Source organism: Carya illinoinensis, chromosome 10 (genome assembly GCF_018687715.1).
Source record: "Carya illinoinensis cultivar Pawnee chromosome 10, C.illinoinensisPawnee_v1, whole genome shotgun sequence".
Taxonomy (NCBI): Eukaryota; Viridiplantae; Streptophyta; class Magnoliopsida; order Fagales; family Juglandaceae; genus Carya; species Carya illinoinensis.
In genome coordinates this window covers 27,921,161-27,932,172 of record NC_056761.1, presented here as the reverse complement: position 1 = coordinate 27,932,172, position 11,012 = coordinate 27,921,161, and positions in this window count along the sequence as shown.

Here is an 11,012-nt window from a genome sequence, read left to right as displayed (position 1 = left end):
AAATGCTTAACTCCTTTCATGGGAGAGACTTTGAGATAAACCCAATCACCTTCTTCAAAAGATAACTCTCTCCTCCTGTTATCAACGTAGCTTCTCTGACGACTCTGAGCTGCCGCCATTTTATCCCTGATGATCTGAACTTGGCTTTGCATCTCTTGAATTATTTTGGGTCCAATTATCTTACTTTCCCCGACTTCATCCCAACACAAAGGCGATCTGCACTTCCTCCCATAAAGAGCTTCATAAGGAGCTATCTGAATGGTCGCATGAAAGCTGTTATTATACGCAAACTCTATGAGCGGCAAGTGGTTTTCCCAGCTCCCTTGAAATTCCATGACACATGCCCGCAACATATCTTCAAGGGTCTGAATGGTGCGCTCTGATTGGCCGTCTGTCTGCGGGTGATATGCAGTACTGAACTTCAACTTAGTACCCAATGCTGCCTGCAAACTCTTCCAGATCTGAGACGTGAACCTTGGGTCTCAATTCGACACTATACACTTCGGTATGCCGTGCAACCTTACTATCTCCTTGACGTACAAGCTGGTTAACTTACCCAAGGAATCGGTGTTATTAACAGGCAAGAAATGAGCACTCTTCGTTAACCGGTCAACAATCACCCAAACAGAATTTTTCCCACTAGGCGTCCTCGGCAAGCCCACTACAAAGTCCATCGTGATGTCATCCCACTTCCACTCAGGAATAGGGAGGGGTTGGAGCATACCAGCAGGTCTTTGATGCTCGGCCTTGACTTGACGGCATGCGTGGCATTTCTCAATATAGAAGGCAATATCCCTCTTCATTCCATCCCACCAATAATTTTTCTTCAAGTCCCGGTACATCTTCGTACTACCAGGATGAACTGAATAAGGGGCCGCATGAGCTTCTGCCATGATCCGCTCCTTGAATTCTGAATCTTTGGGGACCACCCTACGATCTCGGAACCGAAGAATTCCATCTTTATCCATACTGTAATGCAACGGCCCTCGAGATTTTCTGACTCTTTTTCTGATATCCAACAGCTTTGGATCCTTCCTTTGAAGAGTTTTCAATTCCTCAAAATCAGTTACCCGAATATCAAGAACTGAACATAAAATCTCTTCTTGCTGTGAACTCTCAATAAGGAGCCTTCTCATCCCACAAAGCAAAGAATCCAATTTTGACGACTCGGCTTCATCTTCCAAGTGCAATTTTCGGCTCAAAGCATCAGCAACTATATTTGTCTTCCCCGGATGATACTTAATCTCGCACTGGTAGTCACTGATTAACTGCAGCTATCGCCTCTGCCTCATGTTCAGATTCTTCTGGGAAAACAAGTGCTTCAAGCTCTTGTGATCGGTGTATACTTCGCAAGCTTCCCCATACAAAAAGTGTCACCAATTCTTGAGAGCAAAAACAATCGTAGCCAATTCCAAATCGTGCGTCGGATAATTCTTCTCATGGTCCTTTAGCTGACGGGATGCATAAGCAACAACTCGTCCTTCCTGCATAAGGACACAACCCAATCTAAATTTAGACGCATTACTGATGTGACGCCCCCAAATCCCCACGCACGAACACGGGGAAATCGAGACGTTCGGGTGATGACATCACGGGTCACCACCCTATCGACGAGTGCCAAGCATGTGTATAAGCAACAAATGTGCACGAAGAAACACGCAGCGGATAACGAAAGTCATAACTAAGTACCAGAATTTTTCTTGTTTAATACAAAGCTATTCAAAACATATATATTAAAATATTACAAGATACAAATATTATTCAAAGTAACAACAAGATATTAACTTCAACTCAGACCTCCGGCGGAGCCGCATCCTTGGGCTCAACCTCCTCCTGTTCGATCCCTGCACCAAAATCTATGGTACCAAAAATGGTGCCGCAGGTAAGTAAAATCCAAACACCACTAGATAAAAACATAATAAACTCCACAATATGCATGAAAGAATGCAAATGCTCACATCCCATAAAATCACATTTTTCTACACACGCCAAAATCTCATTTGGCCCCAAAAATGTATTCCTCACCAACTCATGCCAAAAGTCTCATTTGGCCCAAAACATATCCTTTAAACATAACCTCACCATTATCCCCAATAATGGCCCAAAAACCAGACCGTCAGAGCACTGTAGGTGGGAATCACAGGCAGGACTCTACCACCATCCCTGCTCACCACCGTCCCTACACGAGCACCGTAGGCGGGAATCATAGGCGGGATTCTACCACCGTCCCTGCTTACCACCATCCCTACGCGTGCCTCTGACTCAAACCAGTCAGTCCAACCATTCACATATACCATAAATCATTTCTCGCTTACCAGCGCAGCTTTCATTTTTCAAACACATGTACATGCATGCAACTACACGAAAAACTCGATTTTCTCTTTTTAAAATGAACATGCGTGCACTATACAAAGCAAACATCAAGACACAAATATCTTAAACAAATAACAACATCAACCAAACAACTCCGTCCTCAATCTATCCGACCCCCGAACTCCTCGGACTCAGTCCGGAATCAACCAACCATCAGTCAAATAAATATTGTAAGAGAAAAATATATTTAAATCTAAAGGTAGAGTTTGGAAAATACTTACTCCAAAATACTTACAGCGCTATATGGTATTTTTTGAAAGCTCACGGCGTTGCAAACGGGGGAAGAAAAGCAACGTAACAGTGTAATTTACACTGTTGCCGTGGGTAATAAATTACCCACTTTCGAACGGTGACAAACTAAGACCAGAAATTGATAGGGAATGGTCTTGAGATATTTATAAAGCTAAAGGAAATGAGTTTTGGCCGTGGGTGGTGGTGGAAACTGCGAAGGAAGTGGAAAAAGCTCAAATCGAAGTTGAGCTCGTGGGAGCTACTCCGGCAACGGATCGAGGCCAGAAATGGGTGGTTTAGGTTGGCAAGAGATGGGGGAAGAAGCTGTGAAGAGATGGTGGCCGGAGGTGGTGCAACGGCACCGGAATCGATGAAAAACCGTGTGGCTTGGAGGAGCTCGTGGTGGCTAACGGTGGCTCGAATGGAGGTGAAACTTTGTGGGGATGTTCACCGGTGAGAGGGGAAGAAAACTGGGTGGGTGGTGTAGGCCACGCCACCGGTGAGCGGTGGTTCTGGGCTGCGAAAGCAACGGACGACAGGGGGAAAAATAGAGCAGGTGCCGTGACTTCCAGGGGCTCGTGGCGACTAACGGCTGGTCCGATGGCTCTAAAAATTGGTGGGGATGATCTTTGGTGAGGGGAAGAGAATGGTGGGGGTGGTGCACTACACTGCAGTCGGACGGCGGCGCACCGGGCTAACAAACAGGCAGCGACGGAAGGAGAGAAAAGGGCTGTTGTGCGTACGTGGGAGAGGAGGAAGAAGAAAGAAGAAGAAAAGGAAGAAAAAGAAGGAAAAAGAAAGAAAAAGGAAAAAGAAAAAGAAAAAAGAGAAAAAAAAAAAGAAAAAATAAGGGAAAAGAAATGAGATTCACTCCTCAATCAGGAAACCAAAACAGATCTGCCGAAAACAACTTTAAAAAACATAAAACGACTAAATAAATTAAACACAACATCAAACAAATTAAAAACCAATTAAAATACATTAATTTAAAATAAATAAATCAACATATTAATTAAATTAAAAACAACCCTTTAGTAAAAATACACACAAAGCGGGTCATCACAACTGAAGACTAAGAATGGCTTATGCGGTTCTGGGAGCGCTAACTCAGGTGCAGTCGTCAACCTGTTTTTCAATTCTTGGAAGCTTCTCTCACACTTATCTGACCAAACAAAATCTGCATTCTTTCTAGTCAACGCTGTGAGAGGTCCAGATAGGCGAGCAAATCCCTCCACAAATCTTCAGTAATATCCGGCAAATCCCAAGAAACTCCGGATCTCGCGCACTGTAGTCGGATGCCATGACAAAATGGCTTTCACTTTACTAGGATCAACAGCCACACCTTCTCGGGAAATCAAATGTCCAAGAAATCTGACTTCCTCCAACCAGAATTCACACTTGCATTGAGTCCTTGGGTTTCCGAAATAGTGTAAAAAGAAGTGTTTCGAATCATTGCTATTTGACTCAGACCTGTTCTAAAAAAGTCGAGGCATTTCGAATTGTTTGTTGACACGGACAAAGTCAAGGCAAACCTCTGAAATTATTTCAATATTGGACCTTGGACATATAATAGTTCCAAATCGAATCTCTTTATAAAGAAGATCTTTTGTCTCATGGTAGCCTGCTCCTGTTCCCTTACGAAACTTTCGTTATTGGGTTAGCCATACACTTCACATGTTTCTAGCGATTCACATGGCATCATCAAATGATACAAGTCTTGGATAAGAATCTATAACACTAGAACACGCTTGGCATACAATTGGTGTTCTCTCAATTTCCCAAGAACTAGACGAAGATGACACACATGCTCTTCAACATCTCAGGAATAAATCAGAATATCATCAATGAATACTACCACAAATGAATCCAGATAAGATCGAAATACCCGATTCATTAAATCCATGAAAGCAGCAGGGGTATTGGCTAATCCAAACGGCATCACCTTAAATTCATAATGCCCACATCTTGACCTAAAAGCAGTTTTGGGCACATCCTTGTCTCTGATCCTCAACTGGTAGTATCCTGACCTCAGATCAATCTTCGAGAACACAGCTGCTCCTTGAAACTGATCAAATAAATCATCTATTCGCGGGAGAGGATATTTATTCTTGATGGTCATCTTATTTAATTCCCAATAATCAATGCACATACGGAGGGTTCTATCTTTCTTTTTAATGAACAGCACTGGCGCACCCCACATCGAAGTACTAGGCTGAATGAACCCCTTATCTACCAGCGCTTGGAACTGAGTCTTCGACTCTTTTAATTCAGCCGATGCCATGCGGTAAGGAGCTTTATGTACAGGAGCCGCTCCAGGTTCCAAGTCTATAACAAACTCTATTTCACGAACAGGGGGTAGCCCAAACAAGTCTTCCACAAACACATCCAAAAATCCCTCCACAACGGGAATGTCTACCAAAGACGTCTTCTCAGACGGCGTAGACACCATCTGAACTAAGAAGGCTTCCACTCCCCATGCAATCTCTCTTTTTGCTTGAATTGCCGATATAATTACCGACTTTTCTTTTAGCTTACTCCCCGCAAATTCCAGACAATCACCATCTGGAAGCTGAAAGCTAATTACCCCGACTTCTGCAATTAATACTCGCAGAATATCGGTATAGCCAATCCATCCTGAGAATGATATCAAAACCCAACAGTTTAAACACCACCAAATCAGCATCCAAGAACCTTCCATCAAAATTTAATAGGCATCCCAAAGTGACCTTGGAACACCACACCATTTCACCATTGGGTAGAGCCACTACCAATGACTTCGGCAAGGGTTCCGTAACCAAATTACACATCTGAGCAAAAGTGGAAGATACAAATGACTGTGAAGCACACGAATCAAACAAAGTGCAAGCATAAAACTCATATAAACGGACTCTCCCTGAACCAAACACATAAACCCATGAAATCCAAATACACAAAGAAATCCAACATAAAATTAAATTAAATCCATACCTGTAATTACTCCAGCATCATGGGTCGTTGGTGCCTCATCATCCACATCTCCGGGTGTGACAGCATAAACGCGGGCTTGCACTGCTTGTCTTGGATTTGTTCTTTCACCGCGTCTACCTCCACGGCCTCCTTGAACTGGTCTTGGACACTCACGAGTAAAGTGACCCTGCTGGTCACAATTATAGCATCGAGCCCCACCAGAAGGGCACTCACCCACATGAGCTCTATTACAAACTCCACAAACAGGCACTCGTCCTCCCATACGAACCCGAGCTGCTTCCTTCACCAGAAAAACTCCGTCTCTTATGTCCTGGAGGGGAGCCCATACTCAGATTATTCTCTCGCTCCACAAGAGTGGCCACATCCACTAAATCCTGAAAAGTGGATATCCGGTGGCTGACCACCATACAGCGTATATCAGGATGTAGACCCTCCTGGAAAAGCTCAGCTCGCATTTCCTCTGTGGCAATGAGGTGGTGAGCAAATCGCCCAAGTTCTAAAAATCACCGAGCGTACTGTTCCACGGTCATGCTCCCTTGGACCAAGTTTGAGAATTCTCTTGCCTTTTGCCGTCTTACAGAAGCGGGAAAGAAGCGATCATTAAACTCTTTCTTGAAGCACTGCCAGGTCACAGCGGCAAAAGATCCCAACTCTGATTCCAGCATTACTCTCTTGGTATCCCACCAATCAGAAGCGGTGCCTTGCAACAGATAGCTGGCGTAGAGCACTTGTTGCGCCTCAGTGCAACCACACACCTCAAAAGTTCTTTCCAAGTCTCTGACCCACTTTCCAGCTTGAAGTGGATCCTCTTCTCTAGTGAAGTGTGGAGTTCTATGCGCCAGAAAGCGCTCATAGGTGCATCTTGTTTGCACCATGCTACTAGGCCCTCCTGGGTATAGCCAAGGCCCTCCCTGATGTGGCCAAGGACCTCCTTGTTGTGGCCAAAGCCCTCCTTGTTGCGGCCAAGACCCTTCTTGTTGTGGCCAAGGACCCCCTTTGTTTGGCCAAGGACCCCCTTGTTGTGGCCAAGGCCCTCCTTGTTGAGGCCTAAAATTCTGCTGCATGAACTCCGTCATCTGCCGTATTGCTTGGGCTATGGAGTCATCTCTCGATGTATCGTCCCGTGGCTCCTGAATAGATTTCCTTGGTCTCACCATTTTTCCTGCCACAACACAACCTTTGACCCCCCTTTAAGAAAATAAATAAAACCAACATAAAATCGAAAACCAAAACCAACACCACATAGCAAGAAATAAAAGAAACCAGCATGGAAAAACATAACTAGATAAATAAAAACAAGCAAACAAGTTCAAACAAATAAAACAAATAAAACATGTCACATAGCAACTTTACTTAAAATAAGTTTTTAAAACACAACTTTAAAACATTCTAGTACTCCCTACAGGACATGTGGTTTTACCTAGAGCCAAACCGCTCTGATACCACCTATGACGCCTCCAAATTCCCCCACACAGACACGGGAAAATCGAGAAGTCCGGATGATAAAATCACGGGTCACCACCCCAACGACGTGTGCCAAGTGTGTGTATAAGCAACAAATGTGTATGAAGAAACACGCAGCGAGTAGCAAAGCCATATAACTAAGTACCATAATTTTTCTTGTTTAATACAAAGCTGTTCAAGTCTTACATAATAAAAAATTACAAAATACAAATATTATTTCAAAGCCAAAAACAAAGCACAACCCAACTTAGAACTCCGGCGGAGCCGCATCCTCAGGCTCAACCTCCTCCTCCTCCTCGAACTCTGCACCAAAATCTACGGAACCAAAAATGCTGCCGCAGGTAAGTAAAATTCAAACACCACTAGATAAAAACATATAAAACTCAAACAACATGCATGAAAGAAAAACCAATGCACATGTCCCATAAAACCATATCGCTTAAAACCAAGCCTCACCATTATCCCAGATAATGGCCCAAACCACCATTTTCCCAGAAAATGGATCAAACGCCTCAAAACCAAACCTCACCATTTTCCCAGAAAATGGCCCGCATCCGAAAACCATAAAAACGATCCAATTATGCATGCACCATGATCTCCCCTAGGGATCATCGGCACACCCTGGCTCTGTGCCACACCGCAGGTATCAACTACGCGTGTGACACCTAAACGACCAATGCCCAGACTCGCACCCAGCGCGTACCTGGCCAGGCCACCCTCTAGTCCCCGCCACTCTAGGGACCACGAAGTCGACACGACAGCATTACCGTATCGTGTGATCCGGTCGTCACCCTGCGAGAACCCAGGAGATGTCACTCAGTATTATCCACTCCCGAGTGACCAGAGGAGCTCCACCGAGATAATAACCCATCCCGGCTTGGGCTCATGAAACACACGCACCCGAAAATCCATTTACACCAACAAAACATGATTTTCTCAATTAAAATAAAATACACATGTATGCAATATGCAATGCACGCCTCATGGCACAAATAACCAATCAATCACAAACAACCAAAACCAAACACTCCGTCCTCAATCCATCCGACCCCCGAACTCCTCGGACTCAGTTCGGAATTAACCAACCAGCAGATAAATATTTATTGTAAGAGTAAAATATATTTAAATCTAAAAGTAGAGTTTGGAAAATACTTACAGCGCTATAAGATAATTTTTGAATGATCGGCGAGCAGCAAACGGCAAAGAGAAAGCAACGTAACAATGTAAAAACACTGTGGCCGTGGGTTGTAAAATACCCACTTTTGAATGGGGAAAAACCAAGGCTCGGGATTGATAGGGAATGGCTTAGAGGTGTTTATGAAGCTAGTGGAAGTGAGGGTCGGTTGTGGGTGGCGGAGCAAATGGCGGTAGGAGGCCAAAATACCCAAATCGGAGAGTTAGCTCGTGGGGACTATTGCGACGACGGATCGAGGCCGGAAATGGGTGGGTTAGGATGGCAAGGAGTCCGTGATGAAGTGGTGAAAAGGTGGTGGTCGGAGGTGGAGCGACTGCGGCAAATCGGAGCAAAAGACGTTCGGCTTGGAGGAGGTATTCCGACTAAAAGGCAGCTTTGTTAGCAGTGGAAATTTGTGGGGTGGTTCACCGGAGGGAGGGGAAGAGATTAGTCGTGGTGGTCCGGCGAGCGGCGGGTCTGGGTGGCTGGATGGACGCGCGAGGGAGAGGAGAGAGAGAGAGAGAGAGAAAGAAATCGCATGGGAAGGAAGAAACAACTGAACAAAAGAAAGAAAAAGAGAAGAAAGAGAAAGGAAAAAGAGAAAAAGAAAAGGTGGAGGAAAAGAAATGAGGTTCAATCCTCACCTCTGGAGTTCAACAACTGATCCAACGAAAATAACTTTAAAAGCAATAAAACCAAGAAAATATCTTAAACATAACGTAAAGCTAAGATATAATAAATAACTAGTAAAAACTAACTTAAACAGCAATTTAAACTCAAATAACAAATAAAATCCAATTAAAATCTGATAATTTAAAATAAAAGAACTATTATTTTAATTAAATTAAAATATTCCTTCAGTGAAAATACACGTAAAAATGGGGTATCACAAGTATGGTACGACGGCTTAGGGCATCTGCGATGCAGTTCAGACTCCCTGCCTGGTGCCTCAGCATAAAGGTGAACTCTTGCAAGTATGCCACCCACTTGGCATGCCGTCTACTCAGTTTGTGTTGGTCATTGATGTACTTCAAGGCCCCATGATCAGTAAACAGAATGAACTCCCTCTGTACTAGGTAGTGACGCCAATACTTCAAGGACTGAACTATGGCATAGAACTCCAGGTCATAAGTGGAATAATTTTTCTTGGATCCTGATAGCTTCTAACTGAAAAAAGCAACCGGACACCCTGACTAACTCAAAACACCACCAATGCCAACGCCAGATGCATCACAATTTACCTCAAACACATTGTCAAAATCTGGGAGTGCCAAAACTGGTGCCTCGGTCATCTTCTGCTTGACCAGTTGAAAACTGGCCTATGCTTACTCAGACCACTGGAAATCACGCCCCTTGAGGCACTCGGTGATAGGGGCAATCAGAGTGCTGAAATTTCTAATGAACCGGCGGTAGAAACATGCTAATCCATGGAAACTTCGGATGTCGTGTAAGGTCCTTGGTCTGGGCCACTCCAAGACTGCATCTATCTTTGACTGATCTGCATGAACACCATCAGTAGACACAACAAAACCAAGAAAAGTCACAAAAGTTGTGAAGAAAGAACACTTCTTCTAATTGACAAACAGGCACTCCGTTTTCAGCATATCAAAAATAGCACGGAGGTGATCGAAGTGTGAAGCCCACGTTAGACTATAAATGAGGATATCATCGAAGTAAACTACAATGAATTTCTCCATAAAAGGCTGCAAGACCTGATGCATAAATCTCATGAACATCCTGGGCGTATTGGATAGCCCAAAAGGCATGACCATCCACTTATACAACCCATTTTGTGTCTTAAACGCCGTCTTCCACTCATCTCCAGGCCTTATTCTGACTTGGTGGTATCCGCTTTTAAGGTCAATTTTGGAGAAGACCTTAGAACCGGATAGCTGATCCAACATATCATCCAGGCGGGGAATTGGAAACCGGTACTTCGCTGTAATTCTGTTGATCGCTTGACTGTCAACACACATACGCCAAGAACCATCTTTCTTTGGCACTAGCAGGGCAAGAATGGCACATGGGCTCATACTCTCTCGGATATAGATCCTCTCCAACAACTCTACCACCTGTCACTGCAACTCTTCAACCTCCTTGGGACTGAGGCGATATGCTGGTCGATTCGGCAAACTTGACCCAGGAACAAGGTCAATTTGATGCTGAATATCCCTCATAGCGGTAGCCCAGGAGGAAGATCCTCTGGCATCAAGTCAGAGAACTCTTCTAGAAGCTCTGCACCTCTGCTGGTAAATCTGTATCCACGTTTACTGCACTATTCTCGCAAGGTAGTAAAGTATAGACCATGTCTCCATGCTCAATCTCATTTAAAAACCTAGACATGGAAAGCAAGTTGGTATTATTGGCTACTGGGGTAGGAGTATGTCCTTCCCGCCGGGGCCCCAAACAATCTTTTTTCCCTTGATGTTAAGGGAATATGTATTCTTCCGTCCATCATGAATGACACTACGGTCATACTGCCAAGGTCGACCCAACAATACATGACACGCATCCATAGACACAACATCACACCAGGCATTATCGAAATATTTTCTACCAATTGAAAAAGACACGAGGCATCACCTATCAACTGTTACCTCACTACCTGTATTTAGCCATGACAAATTGTGTGGCTTAGGATGACAGTCCGTCTTCAACTGCAATTTCTGGACAACCTCCTCGGACACTACATTCTCACAACTGCCGCTGTCAATGATCATTTTGTAGACTTTATCTGCAATTGTGCAGGTCATGTGAAAAATATTGGTTCTCAACCAATTGTCTCCTGAATCACCTTCAGTAG